This window comes from Mesocricetus auratus, unplaced genomic scaffold, assembly GCF_017639785.1.
Source record: "Mesocricetus auratus isolate SY011 unplaced genomic scaffold, BCM_Maur_2.0 Super-Scaffold_2245, whole genome shotgun sequence".
Classification (NCBI taxonomy): Eukaryota; Metazoa; Chordata; class Mammalia; order Rodentia; family Cricetidae; genus Mesocricetus; species Mesocricetus auratus.
This window is the reverse complement of record NW_024429180.1, coordinates 9,646,722-9,668,877: the sequence shown is the minus strand read 5'-3', so window position 1 is coordinate 9,668,877 and position 22,156 is coordinate 9,646,722. Positions and strand designations below refer to the sequence as shown.

General features: G+C 38.0%; 1 non-coding gene across 1 annotated transcript; it reads left to right on the top strand.

Annotated features, from left to right (window-relative positions):
• The first annotated feature begins 15,953 nt into the window (after positions 1-15,953).
• LOC121138782 lies at positions 15,954-16,097 on the top strand. The gene has a single exon (XR_005875648.1). It is a non-coding gene; the product is annotated as a U4 spliceosomal RNA (small nuclear RNA).
• Positions 16,098-22,156: the final 6,059 nt, after the last annotated feature.

Here is a 22,156-nt window from a genome sequence, read left to right as displayed (position 1 = left end):
TTTTGAATATAGCCCTTAACCTTCATTTCTGTTTTCCTCACTGGACCACAAGCTCGATGCCTCCACGCGCAGGACCCGTTTTTGTCAGCAGAAAAGTGATGCAGTATGTTAACGGAAAACAAAGTGTGAGTGTGAGTGTGAGTCACCTGCGATGTGAGAGGCACAGCGTCCCTCAGCTGTGTATTCTCCACCTTACCTGCACAACAGAAACGAAGCCCTATTTGCCACAAAAAATAACTAGTAAAAACAATTCATATTTGTTTGCAGAAACATAAGAAATGAAGTTCGAGCATACTCTTTTTCTTAAGTGGCCACAAAACACAATGGGTTTCACTAATGGAGATGTGTAAGCCTTGAAAAATCATTCCCTTGTGATTTGTCCTTCGCTTTCCTGGGACTCAGGTTTGACAGCTGGGAATAAAAATTTTGCCCTACTTACCATCCCCTCCCCCATTTCTCGTAAACCCACTAATTAGTATGTCGTTTTCAAAACTCAGATATTATTATTTTTTTAAACAAAAAGTGTTACAATGCAATTGGCTTGCAGAGGTGGACACGCTACTCCCAGAAGCCAAGGGTTGCTCAATGAAAATCACTGTACAAAACAGGGCATTGGCCACTGAGGCCGCAAAGGACTTCAGAACAACACAGCGTGTTTCGTTCGTCCTTGGTTATTCATCACGGCTACAGACAGTACACACTTTGTCTTCAAGTCACAAAGAGTTCCCTCCCTCCTGGCTAGCATGCACAGTATCTTCAGAAACTCTTCAGCCTGCTGGGAGAGAAGAAACCTGAGTGTTCTTTTAAAGTGCTCGACCGTGCATGCTTCAATGCCAACCTGCCAAGCAAACTGCATCTGCTGGTGCAGTCGTGCTGAGACTGTCTGTCTCAGGATGACTACCAGTTTGCTGACTGGATTTGAAGCCTGCTCCACAGTAGCCCGTTTTAAGCCTGGTACTGAAATCCTAGCTTGACATGGGGTCATACTCCACAATGAAGAACTTGCTTTCAGGTATTTTGCTAACTGGCCACACAGTCAAATTACCTTCTACATATTAATAGCATGACTGTTGACGCAGTCTAATCTCAACATTAGTCAGAGGAGCTTCTTTTTACAGTGAATAGAAGGATGAATATCTGGTCAAGGCTGAGCCCTAAACAGGATATTTGTATTAACTCTATCACCACCAAGGCTCAGGGACCAACGCGGAATGTGAGGCAGGAAGGATGGAAGAGACAGGGAGTGGGGGTGTCTGCTGTGAATTGCTGTTCGGGATATGATGTGCTCTTCATGCTCCAAGTCATACTGTGGAGATTTTTGCAATGGCTAGGTTTTGGAGGAGACAGAATAATTATTGATATTTTATTATATAACAATCCATTTATATTTCCTATGGTGCAGTAGTTGGCCATAGGTACGGGCAGGGTGTATAAAGAAACCCTGTCATGAAAAACCAAAAATAAAGTATCTAAATCAGTAAATACAAATGTTTCATGTACGCGTGCGTATTTGGGTAGGTATGTGCAGGTGTGTGCATGCGTGGGAGTCGAGGGACAGCCTGCATGTCTCAGTAATCTCCTCCCACCACGTAGGTACTGGGGTAACTCTTTAGGATGTATGTCTCCGCTGCAAGGACTTTTGCCATTGACTCATCTCCTGGTGCCAGTAAAAGCCTCTCCAAGAATGATATAAACAGTATAATTATTGGAACCAGTCAAGAATATGAATTTTTTTCCTATTTTCGGTGAAATCCAGATGCGCAGGCAATTGGAAGGTGCTTTTCTTTGGGGTACAACAATGTTTAGAGAGATATCTGCAAGTTTCAACTCCACAATTCTACCAGTCTTTAGACTCCCCCGTCCTTCAAACACTGACACTATAAATTTTATTACCCTTTCATTAATGATAAACTTTGTGAAGACAGATAAAAGCTATTTTCATACATCCCCAACAACAATGTGGTAAATATACAATGCATTTGTAGTCTATAAAAGTGTGTATGACTCTTAAAAGGATAGTGTTCTGCACACACTTTTAAGACCAAGGCACTTTCATATTTACGTAAAACTAAAAATTTGCTTTGCACATGGCATGCATTGAAAAAGATGTGTTCACCTTTCTTCACATCCACACAACTTTTTGTCATTAATTTTTTAACCTTAGCTATTCTGACACAGGCAAGATGAAATGCCAAAACAGTTTAAATATGTACTCCCATTATAAAAATGTTGTTGAATAAAAGTATTTTTATTAATATTTATTATTTTGAGAACTCTCTGTTTAGTTCCATGCCCATAATTTGAAACTGAGCTTTTGCCTATGTTGACATTAATTTTTTGAGTACTTCATACATGAAGAGGGTACCAACCCTCTATCAGATATATAAACTTGTGAAGGTATTTTTTTTCTCATTCTGCCAGAGAGACTAGAAAAGCTAGAATTTATTTACCTCAAAATGCAACTCTAGCTTTTGTGGGTATATTTGAAATGACTCTATATCTTACTTTTAAGATACTTGTTCATTCAAGTTCATTCTTGTTCTACTCATTATTATGATTAGGTATCAATAGCCAGGAAATGGAAACAACCTAGATGTTTATAGATGGATAATAAAATTGTGGTTCATACTCACAATGGAATGTTGTTAAACAATTAATAAAGCAATATTATTAATTCCACAGGAAAATGGATGGAATTGGCTATAACCATTCTGTGTAAGATAACCCAGACAGAAAGATGTCCTACTTTGTCATTTGTGTATATGCCAGCTTAGAATCTTTAGATACGCATGTTTAATTTGCAGTACCCATTAGAACAAAGGAAACTAGTAAGGGGTGATAACGGTGATTACTAGGAGATGGGGTTAGGCCTAAGGTGGTAAGAATTGGGTAAGAGTCATAGAGGAACAGGGTGGGACTGGAAGAACATAACAGAGAGGGAATATTGAGAAGGATAATTGATGCCAAAGACTTCAAAATTCCATTTGGAAGCTACTTAATATATATATATGTAGGGTTTAAGTAGTTACCCTGTAAAAAGGAATCAATACCTCCCTCAAATACCATGGTGTCTTAATTAGGGTTTCTATTGTTGATGACAAAACATCTTGACCAAAATGCAAGTCGGCAAAGAAAGAAGTTTATTCAGTTTACACTTCCAAAGCACTGTTCATTTTTGAAGGAAGTCAGGCTAGGAACTCAAACAGGCCAGGATCCTGGAGGCCCCAATGAATGTAGAGGCCATGGAGGGGTGCTGCTTACTGGCTTGCTTCCCATGGCTTGCTTATAGAAGCCAGGACCACCATGAAGGGCAATCACAAATTAAGAAAACTCTGCACAGTTGGATTTTTATGGAGGCATTGTCTCAATTGAAGTTTTCTCCTTTCATGTGACTCTAGTTTGCTTTAAGTTAACGTAAGATGAGCGCTGGCTATTACACACAGGTTATTACATAAGATACCCACTCTCAGGTATGAATTATCATTTTTCAGCTGTTTTACAGGGCAGTCCCATAGTTTCCCTCAAACATTACAAGCAATTGTCATTACTCTTGGTTACCCACCATAATCTGATGAAGACTTTACAACTGAAGATATTACATTCCTAAGTTTTAGGACACGAAAAAAATTCAACTCGGAAACTTAATATATATTGACTCAAATGCTGGAAGATTCTATATAGGCTACTGGGGAATAGGTCATCTACAGACATATCCAGTTCTCAGTGTTGTGGCTTGCAATAAAAGGTAGCCATGCAAGATACACACAGTGCTACAACAGTGACAGTAATGTTAGGGAAGTGACAAACCACATTTTCATTGAATTTGAAGCCTGCAGCTGTCCATAAAATGAAACCAATGCCTGGTTCTATTGTCTTGGCCCAATCATGTGGTTGCATAAACTAGAACATATGTACACAGAGACATATAAACATACACACACATGGATAAAAGTAAACCTCAAAAACATTGTGAAAGTTAGGGACACAATTCACCCAGCAGTGGATGTGCCTACTGATTACAAAACTCTAGGTTCAAATTCCAGAAGTATGTGAACCAAGTATTTGGGCTCATGTTTTGTCATCTAGAACCCAGGAGTAAAGGCAAGTATTTCAGAAGTTCAAGGTCATTGTCTGTAACTACAGAATTCTAGTCTAGCCTAGACTACAATAGACAGTCTCAAAAAATAACAGAGAAATCAATAAGAAAGAACAAAGGAAGATAAAATGATTAAATTCTTGACATACACTGGTGGTAAGCATGAAATAGAGTGACAGAGCATCTAGGGAAAGATCAAAGAGAGGTCGCTCCTTTATTGATGTATTGTCGGTCACAGAAAGTTTAGGCCACTAGTAACAAAGGTATAGTATAATAAAAGATTAAAGCAATGCTGTGTTTTCATTGATGTATTTTCTTGTCATGGGAAGTTTAGGCTATTGTTTTCCCAACACCTCAAGTGGGAAAATAAATGCCTTCTAGACATATAAGAAGTTTCTTTTGGCCAAGGCAATTTAGTATCTGTTCCCATTGATGACACAGGCAATTTTTCATCCTTTCTGACACCACCTGAACAGCTGTCCTTGTGTGCTTAAATGATTATTAAAATAGATCTTTGGAAGTGTTTACCTGAAGGCTATAGAAAAAGTGAGATGTCTTCTCAATTTGGAAGTAATTCAATTATGTAAAGTATATTTTAAGCTCTATTACACCTCAACTCTATTTTCTCCATTTTATTTTCAGATGGAATGAAAGAGTGCTGTGTTGAAAGAGAGATATATGGTGTCAAAAGAAAGTATTTGGATTCCCATCATCAGAACAATAAAAGGTAACTTGCGGGTAATCTGTTAAAGCCACCCTAAAAGAAATAAATAAACAAAGAAATTTGGAAACAATCATTTGAAAATGGAGGTGACACACAGACATACATAGATATAATCTAAATGTTTGGCAGGAGTTCTATTTCATACGGATGTCAGATATTTTCCTAACTTTAGTGAGAAATTCATAACCGTCTCCCAAGTATTCAAGCTTACATTTTGGGAACTCTCCCAGTTCAGGATGTTTCTTTTCACTGCTCATGGCAGCATCCACAATCTTCCTCAAACTCTTCTACTGTTGCTTTCTCTACTGTTTCACCCTTGCATACATCATCACTGCCTGGTACCTTCTTGTAGAATGAAAGTAAATTTGCAAGGGCCAGTATTTCACACATCAGGAATTAGTGAGTAAATAACTGATAATTACATAGATATGCATTTTGTATTTAGTATGCCCCATTTCTTGTTCAGAGAAAAAGAAGATGTTTCCTCTGCCTTTATGAGGAAATACTTGTGAAGGTAGTGTGGAATAAATGCATATAACTATATGAAATGATGATAGGTTACAATATAACACCTGGGGCTTCAGAGATGTTCAATTGACTTTTCTGTTTTTCCAGATTTGTAAAATATTCCAAGGTGGAGTAATACCAGCTGGTTTCAGACACTGCAGAAGCTAATTTCTCTATTGGGCTGTAAATTTTGACACTTTGCTCAGTATCATTTTTCTCAAAAAAACTTCTTCTCATTTATGTGTACTCCATTTTCTTCCAAACAATGATGCCAATGTATGGTTATCAGAAACAGTTAAGATTCTCAAAGGGTGACTATTAAAAACCTAGCAACTATGGCAATTTCTTCATTTTAAATATCAAGTAAACTAGAGATTGGAGTTGGGTTTTTTCCATCTGTTAGATTTGTACCGTTTTTTATACAAGAAATATTTATTGAACCATAAACTCAATGATCAATTTTCTTAAGTTAATAATAAAGTTTTTTATTTGCCATGATATTAATGTAGACTACCTATGAGAAAGTAGTGAATGAGAAAGGAGTTTTTATAAAAATATGGATTCCTGTCAGATTTTTGCCCATGTTTAAGTGTCTCCCTTTCCTCATGGAGTGCATAAATTTCCAGAAGAGGGAACATTTTCTATGAGGAATAGAAGGGTACCACCTAACCTCCTCGGATGCACAGATATGAACAATAGGAATAAATGAATCCCAGCAGCCTGTACATTCTCCCTGGACAGCTCACTGAAGTCTCACACTCAGACTCAGCTTAGCGAGCTCTCGTGCACACAGATAATTGGTTTTGACAAATATTTTAAAAGGAAAATTCATCTAGAAGATGAATCAACATGTTCACTTGTGCAGCTGGTAAAACTGGAAGACCTGTTCTCTTCACTGAAAGGATATTCTGATGACGATGCCAACATTAGATAACATGAAGCGATGAGAGAAAAGAGAGCAAGAGTATGGAGTATTTCTTAGAGTTTGGTCAGCAGTTGTGAGGCAAAAGAGTATGGCTTCCTTATTCCTTAACAACTGGGCATTTTGAACTAAGATAAAAGTGGAGGAGTTTGGGATTGAATGGATTTCAAAAGCACAGGCAGACATCAGGAACTCGGCAGTAGCATGTGGAGGCTTTCTTTCTAGGTGTTAGTTTAGTATGCTTTTGGCTACCCAGGTTAGAAACCATTTTATCACCAAGTCTTCAGCAAAGAACAAATTTTCAAATGAGAACTACAATTAGTGCTATTGTTCACATAATCTTTAATATACGGTTTTTAAGAGAGTTACATTCTGAAATAAATATGTTAGCTTATCTATTATTTCTACATCCCATTTTTCTCCTGTCCCTGCCTTCCAAGAAAGGGGACTGAAATTAAGAAGAGAGGTGGAAGGCTCAGCTCAGTGGTTAAGAATCACTGCTGTTCCTGTAGATGTCTGTAGTTCAGTGACCAGGACACATGTCAGACAACTCACAATTACCCAGATCTCTACACAACCGAGGATTTGACACTTTCTCGTGGCATCCATGGACATCCACCCCTCACGTGCACAAATCTGCATACAGACACCCAAAAATTTATATTAATAAAACCTTTTAGTTCTGCTTTTCCCCCACATTTCTCTGTATTAAAAAGTAATATCATTTTCTTAGACCATGAGGCCATTTCTCCATTTCTTCTGTTTTATGTAAAACAATGAAGACTGCTTCTATAATTGAAAATAAACCCAGTTATGGAATTTACAATACTAATGAATAAATAAGCCTTATTTGTCCTGGTAGGTTTTTTTGTTGTTGTTGTTCTTTTGTTTCTTTACTTACTTTGAAGCCAGGGCAAATCATTATCTCGGTGTGTGTGTGTGTGTGTGTGTGTGTGTGTGTGTGTGTGTGTGTGTGTGTGTGTGTTTGTGTGTATGCATGTATGAAAGAAATACATTTTTCATAAGGTAGTCATTTTTAGAAAACTTCTTAATATTCTATGTTTTATTTCTTTAAACAATCTGTGCTGTGGCTCTAACCAGGTGTTAGAGACTTAGCTACTTTACTTTTTAAATTGTTTGCATGGAACTGGCTGTGGTCTCTGTCACTCTCACCAGCTGCACGCCCAAACAGCTGTGGATCCCATTCCTTCAGAGCAACTCCCAGGCAGTTATATTTAAAGGAGAGTGAAATGCTGCCGCTAATCATAACTGCAATCTGTTCCACAGCAGTTTTTACACTCTGCTGACACTCCCTACTGTGTTTTGCCAATAGTTTTACCCTTTCTTCCATTTCTCTAATTTTTGTTTTAAACTCATTAAACTGCTGGTTAACTGAATTAATTTGAGAGCATACATGCTAGCATATTTTCCCCTGGAGGAAGTATGTTGTTTATAGTTATTTTTAACATCAAGTTTGTGCTGTTTCTCCAAATTTCAGTGAGGTGAATTGTTGTGGAGACAACTAGGAGCACAAAGTCACTACTGTGTCTACTGGTGTTGCCTTTCTGCTGTAAGGAATAAAACCTGGGAAGGATCCTTAGCTCACATAAACACAGAAACCTTTTCACATGTGTTGGACTCAGATTTTCTCTGTGTACCTATTACACAATACACATCACAAAATCTTAAAGACATGCCTCACATAAAAGACATGACAAATGGCAACTAATTTTAAGGGAACGTATTGCTCAATTTCCAATACACAGCTACCTACAATCATTTGCAACTCTGTAGTACTGACTCTAAATGACAAGGTGTCATATTACTCTCCATATAGGACACATCTCTAAAACCTTCATGCTATTAAACTCATATGGCCATCACATGAATATGTTAATGTGAAAATTAATTTATCAAAACCACAAAACTTATAACCCAAGTATATTTTATTATCAATTTTGAATCTAGAAATATCAGTTAAATTTTATTTATGGTTACTTAAAACATATTTTTTAACTTATGTTTTTTTCATGTTTAACTCAAAGTTTTAATGAAGGAGCACAAATATCATGCTACCATTTCACTAGCAAATATCGACTATAGATCAAAGTGTTTGTTGCTGAGCTGTTGCTCTCCTCTCTTCTTTGGTAATGTGCCGAGTCCCTTTCTCTACCAAAGACACCAGCACACAGGAGTGAAGACTTTACTTAGGCACCAGTTCTCCGTGTTCGCCGTGTCCAGTGATTTGTGCAGGTACTGTCTTCAGCACCAGGGCTCTGTCATGAGTGTGTGGAGAGCAAACTTCTGTCTTGCAAATATTCACAGTTGTTTGGGGTTCACACAACACCGCCTTTGACTAGCACCTCAATTACACTCAACCCAATTCCAGTATTGGAAGCCTCATTTCGTGACAAGAGATGGCCCTTTGGGACTCTCTCACCCATTATTTGATGACTTCATTTAAATCTCCTGCGCGCGTGTGTGTGTGTGTGTGTGTGTGTGTGTGTGTGTGTGTGTGTGTGTGTGTGTGTCTGTGTGCGTGTGTGTGATTTAGAAAGCTTCTACTGTACCAGGTTTCCATACTAAGCCTCAAATTGTCATTATATATTTTCTCTCTCTCCCTTTATTCCTTTCCTTGTTCCACATTTCTTTCTCCCTCTCCACCTTATATGCCCATTCCCACCTTCTATAGTCCATCCATGAATAACAATTCTATTTCTCTTTCCTAGGTAGGTTTATTTGCCCCCACCTGAGCTGCAGTCCTCTACTACACATCTAAACCCTGTATGGCTTTGGTCATATTTAATTTTAGATCTAATATCCACATGTTGGCAAAGGCATACCATATTTGTCATTCTGGGTCTGCTTAACGTCTCTCAGAATGATAATTTTTCTATACCCATCCATTTAATATCTATTTAATGGCAAATTACATTTCTAACAGCTGAGCAATATACGATTGTGTAAACGATGCACCACATTTTCTTTAGAGTGGTGTAGATGAATCTTGCTGTAGATTGATTCCCATCTTCCTGAGGAACTATGTCACTGATTCTCATAGTCCCTGCAGTAGTTTTTAACTTCCCCCAACAGTGGATTAGTTTTCCCCATTCTCCAAATACTTACCAACATGAGTTTTCACTTTCTCCATTATTCCTCTCCATATTTTTTTGACTGGATGATCTTTATATTGGTGACAGTGGTTAACTGAAGTCTTTCCCTATCAGTGTATGAGAGAGAGTCCATGCATGATTGAGACATTATAGTGTTTCTTTCACAACCTTGTTACACCAGGATCTGCGTAGTCCCCTCAGAATGGGAGCAGAAAATGAAAGGAGTCAACAACAAGTTCTTTCTCAGAGGCGGTGTTGTGACTTGGGGCTTGAATAACAAGGGGATGACAGAGAGTGAAGATATGAAGCTTGCCTGCCTATTACATTGTCCTTGCTTCTCTGTAGGTTTGGTTTGTGGCTTCCCAGAGAAAACCTCTTGCAGTTGAATAACTGGTTGCATCACAAGGAAGGTTGGAAGAGATCAGTATGATCTACTGTATGAGGACAGAGAAGTTGTGGGGGGGGCTACAGCAAGGAAACCACAACCTAGATGGGAACACGAGACCGGGAGATTTGAATTGCAGGAGAAGAGGGAGTTGTGAAGATATGCATTCAGGCTACCCACTTTCCTGGCTGGCATGGTCTGTGGCTTCCCGGGAAATGCCTGCTACATGGAGTTAGAGACTGGGACAAGCGGATGAGTGGGAAGAATGAAAGGTGGAGGAGTTCTATCTGATCCTTGTTAGTTGGTAATAGAGGTCAGGGAAATTTCAGTGGGTGTTCTGGTTCAGAGATAGGGGTGAGAATGAATGATCATACTTGGAGGAAAGGAGAGATGAAGGCATGCAGTTAGCTTCCTTGCTTCCCTTGTCAGAGTGGCCTGTGGGTTGGCAGGAGATATCTGATGGAATAGAGGATGGCATAAAGCATGTGTGGGGAGGCAACTTTGGATTGGAAGGTCTGTTTCATGGACTGGAGATGGAGGGAAGAAGGAAGTCTGCAGTGTTGTGCTGCAGACTTTGGAATGAAACAGGGGTATTGGATTTGGAGGAAGAGGAGAGGTGAAGATTTGCAATTAGCCTCAGTGCTTCCCTGGCTGGAATGCATATTTCAGTTGTGGGACCTTTTTTTAAACAGTGTGAAGATGTCTCTGTTTTACCTTACCTGCCTAAGACACCTTCTGATTAGTTTAGTAAATAGCTAATGGCAAAATTAGGCAGGAGAGGATAGGCAGGGTTTCCAGGGAAAGAAAAGAACTAGGGAGAGAATCTGAGTGGGGACAAGGGGTGTAATTTGCTAGCAAGACTCAGAGCAATTCCCACATACAGTTCTGAAGAAAGGTAATGATCAATATGGCAGAACACACATTAATAAGAACTGGTTAATTTAAGTTATAAGAACTAATTGGGAACAAGCCTAAGCTAAGGCCAAGCTTTCATAATTAATAAAAATGTCTCCATGTCATTTTTTGGAAGCTTTTGCTCCAAAGAAAAATCTGCTATATATTTTCTTCTCAAATATTATTTTATTATAGTTTACTCTTGACTGTATATCCTGAAGTCTTATTTAATTATGTCCAAAGTACTGAACACGTTTTTTTAGAGTTTCTGCGTAGAGACTAAAAACCCATTGAGAACACCTTTCATTTATTTTGTTTCTCATATCATGTTTCCCTCAAGTTACAGTACAACAATTACATGGAATTTCAGCTATTTTTGTTTGTCCTCTACTGTTAGGGAGAGTACTCTCAGTGTTTTAGTTTTAATTTTGGACTCTGGCTTGAGACAGCACACACAACTATCTCCCTGATCAGTTTGTGTCTCTCTGTGGAAGAAACTGTTGGGGAGGAGTAGTGAAGACAAAGTCTTTACTATTGTTTTCACATCTCCTGTCCTGAAAACTTGGCATTGTATCTTTTATAAACTCTCTTATTTTTAAAATATAGATACCATGTTTCATCATCAGCATACACTATAGCAGATACTGGGAACTCTGTTCTGAATAGCAAAGGTTTTGACATCAAAAGGACATTCATATAAAATCCACGCATGATCAGTATCACATATGTACAGGAACAAGAATATAAGGAATGTAAACAAGAAATACAATAGACCAGTAACATTTAGTGCATTTAAGTGTCTACATACACACGTGCACTGTGCCAAATGAAATATTTGTCAATACACAGTGTTGCTACTCTGTGGACTATTAATTATTGTCATTTCCCACAAAAAATAGGTTTCTGCTCATTTATAAAAAAAAAGAACCTTCTACTCAGTCTCTTAGGCAGATAAAGTTTAAAGTAAGCTCTGTTTTCCTTTGGAAATTTAATAATTTTATTCCACAAGAAGAGTTTTTATTATTATTTAGATTAGAAACAATCTTATTTTATATATAAATCCCAGTTCCCTCTCCCTCGCTCTTCCTCTGCACTATAACCGCCACACCCTAGTCAACTCCTGATCCTATCCCCTTTCTGCTCCTCAGGGAGGGTGGGTCATTCCATGGGTGATCTTCAAAGTGTGTCACATCATTTGGAGCAGGGTCTCCCCGTCCCTATGTGTCTAGGCTGAGAGAGTATCCCTCTATGTGGAATGGGCTTCCAAATTCATTGGTACACTAGAGATAAATACTGATCCACTACAAGAGACCCCAGAGACTGTCTAGGCCTCCTAACAGATATCCACATTCAAGGTGCTTAGTTAGGTCATATGCTGGTTTCCCAGGTGTCAGTCTCAGGACCATGAGCTCCCCCTTGTTCAGGCCAGCTGTTTCTGTGGGTTTCTCCAACCTGGTCTTGACCCCTTTGCTCATTACTCCTCCTCCTACAACTGGATTCCAGGTCAGTGTTTAGCTGTGGGTGTCTGCTTCTGCTTCCATAAGCTACTGGATGAAGGCTCTAGGATGGCATATAAGGTAGTCATCAATCTCATTATAGAGGAAGGGCATTTAAAGTACCCTTTCCACTGTTGCTTGGATATGTGTGTGTGTGTGTGTGTGTGTGTGTGTGTGTGTGTGTGTGTGTGTATTAAGCAGAAGTTTTCACACAAACCTTTCATTTCAAAAAAAATTTCATTGAGTAAAATTAAAGAAGCCATTTTAAGAAGGAATATTTCCTACTCCTAACTCTTATAATGTGTTATAAAACTGAAATGAGTCTGTGGATAGGATGAGCAATAATTTTTAAAACTTGACAGGATTGAATGTATTCATTGAAGGCCTAGGGCAAAAGTCTGGGGAGATAAACTGGAGAAATATAGTTAGTGAGCAAATTCATCAACATCAGCATCCCGTGTTTCTCCCTCTGGCTTGATGGCAATAATATACTTCCCTGCAAGCAACAGAACTGTAGAACTGGAGGTACAAACAGAAGCACCTGCTAGACCAAGGGAGTACACATTTTTTGTTCAACAAGGTATGCTGACAACTAACAAGCAACAACCACATGCCTGAGACCCTGTTAAAGTTGTTTACACAACCAGTGTAATCCCAGCTGGTTCTTTAGACACAACCAGTGTAATCCCCAGCTGGTTCTTTACACAACCAGTGTAATCCCCAGTTGGTTCTTTAGACAACCAGTGTAATCCCAGCTGGTTCTTTAGACACAACCAGTGTAATCCCAGTTGGTTCTTTAGACACAACCAGTGTAATCCCAGCTGGTTCTTTACACAACCAGTGTAATCCCAGTTGGTTCTTTAGACACAACCAGTGTAATCCCCAGCTGGTTCTTTACACAACCAGTGTAATCCCAGCTGGTTCTTTAGACACAACCAGTGTAATCCCAGTTGGTTCTTTAGACACAACCAGTGTAATCCCAGCTGGTTCTTTACACAACCAGTGTAATCCCAGTTGGTTCTTTAGACACAACCAGTGTAATCCCCAGCTGGTTCTTTAGACACAACCAGTGTAATCCCAGCTGGTTCTTTAGACACAACCAGTGTAATCCCAGTTGGTTCTTTAGACACAACCAGTGTAATCCCAGTTGGTTCTTTAGATACAACCAGTGTAATCCCAGCTGGTTCTTTAGACACAACCAGTGTAATCCCCAGCTGGTTCTTTAGATACAACCAGTGTAATCCCAGTTGGTTCTTTAGACACAACCAGTGTAATCCCCAGCTGGTTCTTTACACAACCAGTGTAATCCCAGTTGGTTCTTTAGACACAACCAGTGTAATCCCAGCTGGTTCTGTAGACACAACCAGTGTAATCCCAGCTGGTTCTTTAGACACAACCAGTGTAATCCCCAGCTGGTTCTTTAGACACATCCAGTGTAATCCCCAGCTGGTTCTTTAGACACATCCAGTGTAATCCCCAGCTGGTTCTTTAGACACAACCAGTGTAATCCCCAGCTGGTTCTTTAGACACAACCAGTGTAATCCCCAGCTGGTTCTTTAGACACATCCAGTGTAATCCCCAGCTGGTTCTTTAGACACAACCAGTGTAATCCCCAGCTGGTTCTTTAGACACAACCAGTGTAATCCCCAGCTGGTTCTTTAGACACAACCAGTGTAACCCCAGCTGGTTCTTTAGACACAACCAGTGTAATCCCCAGCTGGTTCTTTAGACACAACCAGTGTAATCCCCAGCTGGTTCTTTAGACACAACCAGTGTAATCCCAGTTGGTTCTTTAGACACAACCAGTGTAATCCCCAGCTGGTTCTTTAGATACAACCAGTGTAATCCCAGTTGGTTCTTTAGACACAACCAGTGTAATCCCCAGCTGGTTCTTTACACAACCAGTGTAATCCCAGCTGGTTCTTTAGACACAACCAGTGTAATCCCAGCTGGTTCTTTAGACACAACCAGTGTAATCCCAGCTGGTTCTTTAGACACAACCAGTGTAATCCCCAGCTGGTTCTTTAGACACATCCAGTGTAATCCCCAGCTGGTTCTTTAGACACAACCAGTGTAATCCCAGTTGGTTCTTTAGACACAACCAGTGTAATCCCAGTTGGTTCTTTAGACAACCAGTGTAATCCCCAGCTGGTTCTTTAGATACAACCAGTGTAATCCCAGTTGGTTCTTTAGACACAACCAGTGTAATCCCCAGCTGGTTCTTTAGACACAACCAGTGTAATCCCAGCTGGTTCTTTAGACACAACCAGTGTAATCCCAGCTGGTTCTTTAGACACAACCAGTGTAATCCCCAGCTGGTTCTTTAGACACATCCAGTGTAATCCCCAGCTGGTTCTTTAGACACAACCAGTGTAATCCCCAGCTGGTTCTTTAGACACAACCAGTGTAATCCCCAGCTGGTTCTTTAGACACATCCAGTGTAATCCTCAGCTGGTTCTTTAGACACAACCAGTGTAATCCCAGCTGGTTCTTTAGACACAACCAGTGTAATCCCCAGCTGGTTCTTTAGACACATCCAGTGTAATCCCCAGCTGGTTCTTTAGACACAACCAGTGTAATCCCCAGCTGGTTCTTTAGACACAACCAGTGTAATCCCCAGCTGGTTCTTTAGACACATCCAGTGTAATCCCAGTTAAAGTTCTTAAGACACATCCAGTGTAATTCCCAGCTGGCCGCTTCATCAAGTGATACTTCAAATATCTGGCTCACAGAGTAATAGAGTTACATAGATCTTGGCTTGTGGGCAATTATTGAATGTGACTGTAAAACTTTCCAGGTAAAGATAATTCACATAGACTGATGAAGTACCAGTCCGAGGTCATAATTTATTTTGGGAAAGAGATGACAATAAAATTAAGGGTTTACCATTCTACCCATTCTACCCTAGAGCTGTTTCCTCTATGCCACCTTTCTGGACTAATCCCGGTTAGAACAAAAGGAAAAGTATTCAAGTGAAATGGATGTGTGTAGTTTTGAAGAATGTGAACAAACTGATTTTAAAGGTTAAGCCCTCTTACCTCTGCCCTCAGGATGTCAGCAACCATTTTTATTTCATAATGAATCCTCATTTTAGTTGTTGTTGATGGTGGTAGGGGTGGCGTGTGTGCATGTGGGCACACATGCGTGGTGTGTGTGTGTGTGTGTGTGTGTGTGTGTGTGTGTGTGTGTGTTTCCAAATCTCCTTGGCAAATGAATGGAGAAACCTTTGGGATGAAAGCCCAAGCTTCCCAAGCTAAAATGTAACACTGTACCAGAGTGAAGCTGACAGTCGCATGTGGAGAGTGAACATGTGACCACAACAACCTCATTTGAACCCGGCTCTGAGAAACGGTGGTGTGCAGCCACGTGTCAAGGTGAGCCAGGCATCCAGCATATCCGGGCTCCCAGAATGCACGTGTTTGGCTGTACTGCAGTCCCACCTCTCTGTGATTAAAGCTTGATCTTTTCCAGCTGCAATGGCACAGATCGTTTTAAGAGAAACTCAATCTATAATTAAAAACCTCATTAATCATTTCCTAAATTATTTGGTGCGACATGAAATGGAAGTTTAGACCGTCCCCACTGCTAAAATGGTTGCAATACTAGGTGGCTGGGACAGATGTCAGTAACAAAGGGGCCATCGCGTTCAGCTTACACTGCTCCGTCCTCACACCTCTAGCTGCGCAAGCCTCTTAATGCTCAAGTATTCTTTAACCAAGTAAGTTTTCAGCTCAAAGTGTTTTTATCATTTTCGTTTTGACATAAAATACCATGTAATTGTGATTTCGGGTTCTGTTTATTAAGAAGACTGTGTGTAGCTTTGTTCACTGGCAGTATCACAGCCAATAAGGTATTCCCGAGGCACGATTATTGCTAACTGAAAACTTGTCCCAAAAAGACTCCATGTGCTTAAATGCCACTGGCCAGGGCGAAGAGTGAGAATGGATTTTGTTTTGACATTTATCCCTCCAGATGTTTACTCTGAATAGATTTAGCTATCTATGCTTCTTTCTTTTTAAAACTTTAATCTTTGCAACACATGGGGATTAGGAAGACTAAGAAACTCACATTTTAAAGTGGAAAAAATCAGGAAATTGTGGAAAGAGTTTTAAACGTGGGTTTATAGTAAAGGATTTCTCAGTAGCGGGTGACAAAACCATGGTTTCTCAGCAGATTACCATATGTAGTGCTGGTAGCTATACTTATCAGTATGTATAAGGATATGAGTCAGAACATAGTTAAGAATTATATGGTCTAGCAAAGTGGCAGTAGTAGAATATTTTCTGATGTCCATGTCCTCACTAGCCCTGGGAAGCTGGCTAGGTTTCTAGTACAGAGCATGATTTTCCAACTTTTAAATGAGCCGTAGGCACAAATTAGACAGCCAATGTATGAGTGGTACTTGCTGTACCTTCCCACGTAACTTTGCATGCCGGTCACTTTTGTGGTTCATAGTTTTCACACCTTGGTAGGAGTTTTAATTACTTTCTGAACTACCTGTTGTAGCTACCATCACACACATACACACACACCACACTACATATACACACATATGCACACATGCACAAAACTCTTGATGTAGCCCTTGAGTAAAATGAGAAATGTGTTTGTATCATATTATGCTCCTTTCCTCTCAGTATTTTAGAAATACATGTGGGGGTTTGAAAGAAAACGACCCCCAAAGGAAGTAGCGCTATTAGGAAGCATGGACTTGTTGGGGTAGTTGTGGTTACAGAAGTGTGTCACTGTGGAGGCAGGCTATGAGGTATCATATATGCTCACAATACTTCTCAGTGTCTCAGACCGCTTCTCCAACACAATTTCTGCCTATATACCACCGTGCTGCACCATGAAGAATAATGACTAAACCTCTGTAAATATAAGCCATCCCAATTAAGTGTTTTTCCTTTTTAAGAACTGTCATGGCCATAGTCTCTCTTCACAGCAATAAAAAACCTAAGGCAAACTTACCTACTTAAAATTCTGTTTGCTGTGAGATTATTATTATTTCCAAAAGAACAACCTGTACAATAGTTGGCTGTCATCAAATACAGAAGATTTTAACACCATATCCATTTAATGGAGACATAAACCTCAGTTTTTGAAATAAAACTTGATTAAAAATTAATGCAATGGCATTCTGCCTGTGTAAATATCTAAATCACAGGGAGAAATACAGTAACTGTAAATATTTAGAGTATAGTATAGAGTGAAAAACAACTACACATGAATTCCAATTTTGTTTCTCACTAGTGTGTTTTCTTAACATCCTAGTCACTCAAAATGCTATAAACCATATTTAAAGTACAACTGAATGTGCCAATCACATACAATGATGAAAGATACCATTCAACTATAATAACATGACAATGTCTCAAAAAACATAAAATTAAAAATTTAATATTATAAACTATTTCTTTTATTTTAGGGATATGTATTGGGTAAAGTAATTAAAATGTGTAGATATGCAACAAGAGTAACGTTTCTCCTTTGCTTACATGTTAAATACTCAAATTAGAACTACAAAAATCATTTTGAAGTTTTACTTTGCATACATGTTCACGAATTTAGAAAATAAAATTGCACTGTTAACTTGTTAGTCACATGTGTCAATGTCTCTACTTGTAACTGATAAAACCTTATTCCTGATTGAAGAAAATTTATAACAAAATTAATCATCTAAAGAAAAGATTCCAGGAGGATTTAGGAGATTTCTAAAAGATCATTTTTATAAAATATAAATTAACAAAGGAGAAAAAATATTTTAAAATAGTTGAATATTTTAAAATAGTCTGGTTATAAGCAATCAGTCTCCACTACAGTGTCTGACTAATCCAAACTCTCAAAAGTATGTGCGGATCTCCATTAGCTTAACACAGTCTTCAGTTTAATCCAAAGTGCAAACAAGAATCCACCTCTTTCTCAGTGTCCAAGGTACATCATGGCTCTGTCATGTCGGGGTTTCAGAACTCTTCATGTGGCTGACGTTCAGAAGAGAGAATGATGCTCATTTAAGCATTAGGACCATGCCAGGAAAGTTCCCATCGTTTCTTCTCATATACCTTCAGCAAAATCTAAAACCATGAGACTTACTGAATAAGATGAGTTTGGAAATGTGGAATGGGAGTTACTTAAGCAAAGGACATACAGAAACTGTTGAACAGCTCACAAATTACACTATAATAATACCTATTCATTGACTGTGAAGCCATCAAGCCATTTGCAATTTAATGAAATGGTGCCTTTTCCAAGAACACATTCGGGTTAAGAATAGCCAATATGAAAAACACAAAAGTATTTATACACAGAGGCTGAATTAGGGAGTCTGAAGTTACACACCATCACATGTCCCAATAAAGAAAGAGAAGATTCCACTGTGAACTTAAGTTCTCAGAAAATGTAAAAGAAAGGCCACACTGCTTATACACCGTCTGTAGCACTTACTGACTGATAAAATTGTGAAATGGTAATTGTGGAAAAAAGTGTTGCAGGTGTGGAGTCATCTTACTGTTTGCTATTCTTCTTCCTTTTAATATGGTTCCCAGGCCTTTCTTGGGAGTTGGCCTAGCACTCATAACAATTACGTAATCCTATTTGAATTGTACTAATAATTCATAGCTTCTGCCAGCCCCAAACCTATAAATGTACAGTCCAAGGGCAGTAAACTAAAGGAAGCCATGGCAGCCTGTAAGTGTGTACATCACTACTTAGCTGTGAGCAAGTACCACACACAGTGGTACATTGCCATGGCTATAGTTCTCCCGAGATGCTCATGATAGCAGTGAGAAAAGCGCAAAGACATAGATGTGGAATCTCATCAACCTGTCAGAACTGGGTGGCAGCCTAACACAGAGGGGATGACTTCCATTCAATCTATTTGCTATTTCTATTTTCCCCTGATACATTACCTCATTTTCATTATAGTCACCAGTTGGCATCTGTAATGATAAAATTATTTCAGAAACCATTTTTTTAAGGCTGAAAGACATCCCCAAGTTTCAAGAACCAGAGAATCACAGCTACACACTCTGTTCTTTAGTATATTGGATCTTTCACTGGGAGATCCAGATTTCAAGTTATGGCTGAGTCACTTATTTGATACTTTTCATAATCTGGAGTGGTACTTTGTTGTAGCATCATGAACTAATCATCAGGACAATGTTCACATGAGTAACAATGTACTTTGTAATGTTTCTAGTTATATGTAGAGAAATGCATCATGATTCCTATGTAGTGTACATTTTAAGGTGAAAGTATTTAATGTTTAACATTTTTCTTGTAAAACATCTTCATTATAAACAAAAAGAAAAGGACCACACCGAATTCAACTCATTTTTCATGGTCCATTTATGATTAAAGTATGGCACTGCTCATTAAGATCAAAGTAGATTTTTATTCATAGATGATAATATTCATTTAGAGTTTTTTCTTCAAAATATATACCTTCCCTGAATGTCCATCCAACTGTTTTGTAGGCACTGTTACCCAATTTGTTTCATTTAAAAAATAAATTTGCTGAATAAATATAATTATTTTCTATATTGCAGGGAGCTTATTTTGTTCTTACAAGTTGAACTAAATGAATTCCCAAGACAGATTTTTTCAATACTTTTTATATGAAGTTTAGATCAAATTGTTGTTTAAATTATTTCTTTTATATTATATATAATTATTGCAAGCATAGTAATGTTAGTCCTTTTGGACAGGCTAACACATTGACCTACTCGATGGTAGCCTGCATTTCTATTTTTGACCAGAATGTGTGTAAAATCATACCATAAAGTTTTAGAAATAATCTTTAAAATATTATATTATTAAAATATTATAGTTTGTTTACCTCAATTGCAGAAGACACTTCATGGTCAAAGCCAAGACTGCAATAAAGCTTCTGATCCTTGTGTCATGAAGTAGACTTTTAAAATCCTTCAGTAAGTTATCAAGAGTTATTAGATTTATGATGCCTTTGTACATGTACATATTTAAATTCACTGTAATGTACACCTTTGTACCATAGGATTTTCAATATTTAATACATCTTTCTAATGTAGGTTTTTCAATTTTAATATCTTAAGTTTTCCAATGTGCCTGTCATCATCCTTGTTAGCAAAAGCAACAGAGATTAAGTGGAAAAGAATAAAATTCATAATGAAATTATATATATTATATAAACAGCTATGTAAAATAAACTGGGTAAAATTGGATATTACTAATAATCTCATAATTAATGAAGAAGACCAGTAGTTATGACTGCTTCCGGAATGTTTCCTTTTATTGACATAAAGGTAATTAATTTATTTTGTAATTATTCTGTACATACTGATTCATAAACTTTAACCTTCTTTTTCTGTGAAATCCTTGATTCCTAGTTGAGGCATAGCCACATTCAATTGTCTTAATTGTCTTGGCACATGCTGTTTTATGTATAGCTATTTAACATACCACCTACTTATGGTTTGCCGATTTGAGGTTTCATTACTATAAAAAATACTTTACATAATAGTTTGTTCTATGAAAACCGAATTCAAATACTTTGTCATTTGTTATTTACAGACAATATTTCTTTAAGAAATACAGTACCAAATTATTCTTATCTCAGAAACTGAGGGGGTCCTGCTTCTACATGTTCTTGTTTTTAGCCTTAAAATGTTTTCTGAATGTGTGGATAAAACAGTTACAAAGTAAATATATCATATAATACTTATATCTGTGTTCTTAGTGTTGATTCTACTACTCTTTTCTTAGAACTGACATCTGCATTCATTTACAAGATTATTTTTCATAAAAATCCTACACTTAGATCAAGGAGGCATGTCTTTACACACACACACACACATACACACACAAAAATACCCTTCATTTTCGTTATTGAGAGAGTAATTCTGTGTAGCTAGCTCTGACTGGCCAAACTCACTATGTAAACCAGGCTTTTCTTAAGCGTACAGAAATCTTCCTGCCTCTGCTTCCTCAGACTTAGATTATAACTGTGTACCACAATTCATAGACTGATCTTTATTTTTCATTAGTATAATATGGTAAATCTGTAGATGGCTACATTCCATTTAAGTACAGTAAGTTTTCAACCAAGGAGCTAAAAATAATAAACATTTTCAAACAATATATGGTGACCATTAGGTACAGGCAACTGCAATACATACTGGAGTCTAATTTTGTCAGGGTTGCATCTGAGAAATAGAAAATGATTATGTATAAAGTTTTGGAATCTGATCTTCTTCACGCTTCTCTTTAAAATGTAAAAAAGCAAGTGTTGGTTTGATTTTTCTCAACATCACCAACTCATAGTATATGTTCTGAGAACCATCTGTCCTGTTGGACTATATCAGGGCAGTTTCAGAGAGAGATAAATGTTGAAGCCAGATGGATGAATATACAGCAAGAGGGAAAGTAACACCAGCATAAAGCATTTTTCTAGAAACTTTATTTCTAAAGTTGGAGGAGTGGGATGTTGTCTAGAATTTAATTATCAATGAGGAATTTGCTCATTTTACTTTTAATGTAGAGGAAACAAGCATTATTGTGTATTTGTTATAAAAGTTCAGGAAAGAGAAAAAGTTCAGGAAAGAAAAAGTTAATGTTCTTACTTTAGAATTAAAAGTTATACCCTAGAATTGTTACATTGAAGCCACACTTCCCAACTGAGTGATACTAGGCAGGTGGCATATTTATTAGCTTCTTGGGGGTAGATGTAGAAATTAGGTAACTAATGATGGAAATTGGTATCCTTACAAAAAGAGAAAAAGGCCTGTGTTGTTTTTATCTTTTTGTGAGATCCCCTCAAAAGATGTTTTGGGGTTCTTTGTCTGTTTTGTTTTGTTTTATAATTTGTTTTGGTGTGTTGGTTTGTTTTTGCATGCTTGTTTATTTTGCAAAACGGACTTCTCACCCAGCACTGAACCTGTCTACATTTTTAGTATATGCCTCCACAGCTCTCCAGAACCATGTGTGTGAACTGAAACATAAGTATGAATTGTTTAAAGAAATGAACCTACCACATTTTATGA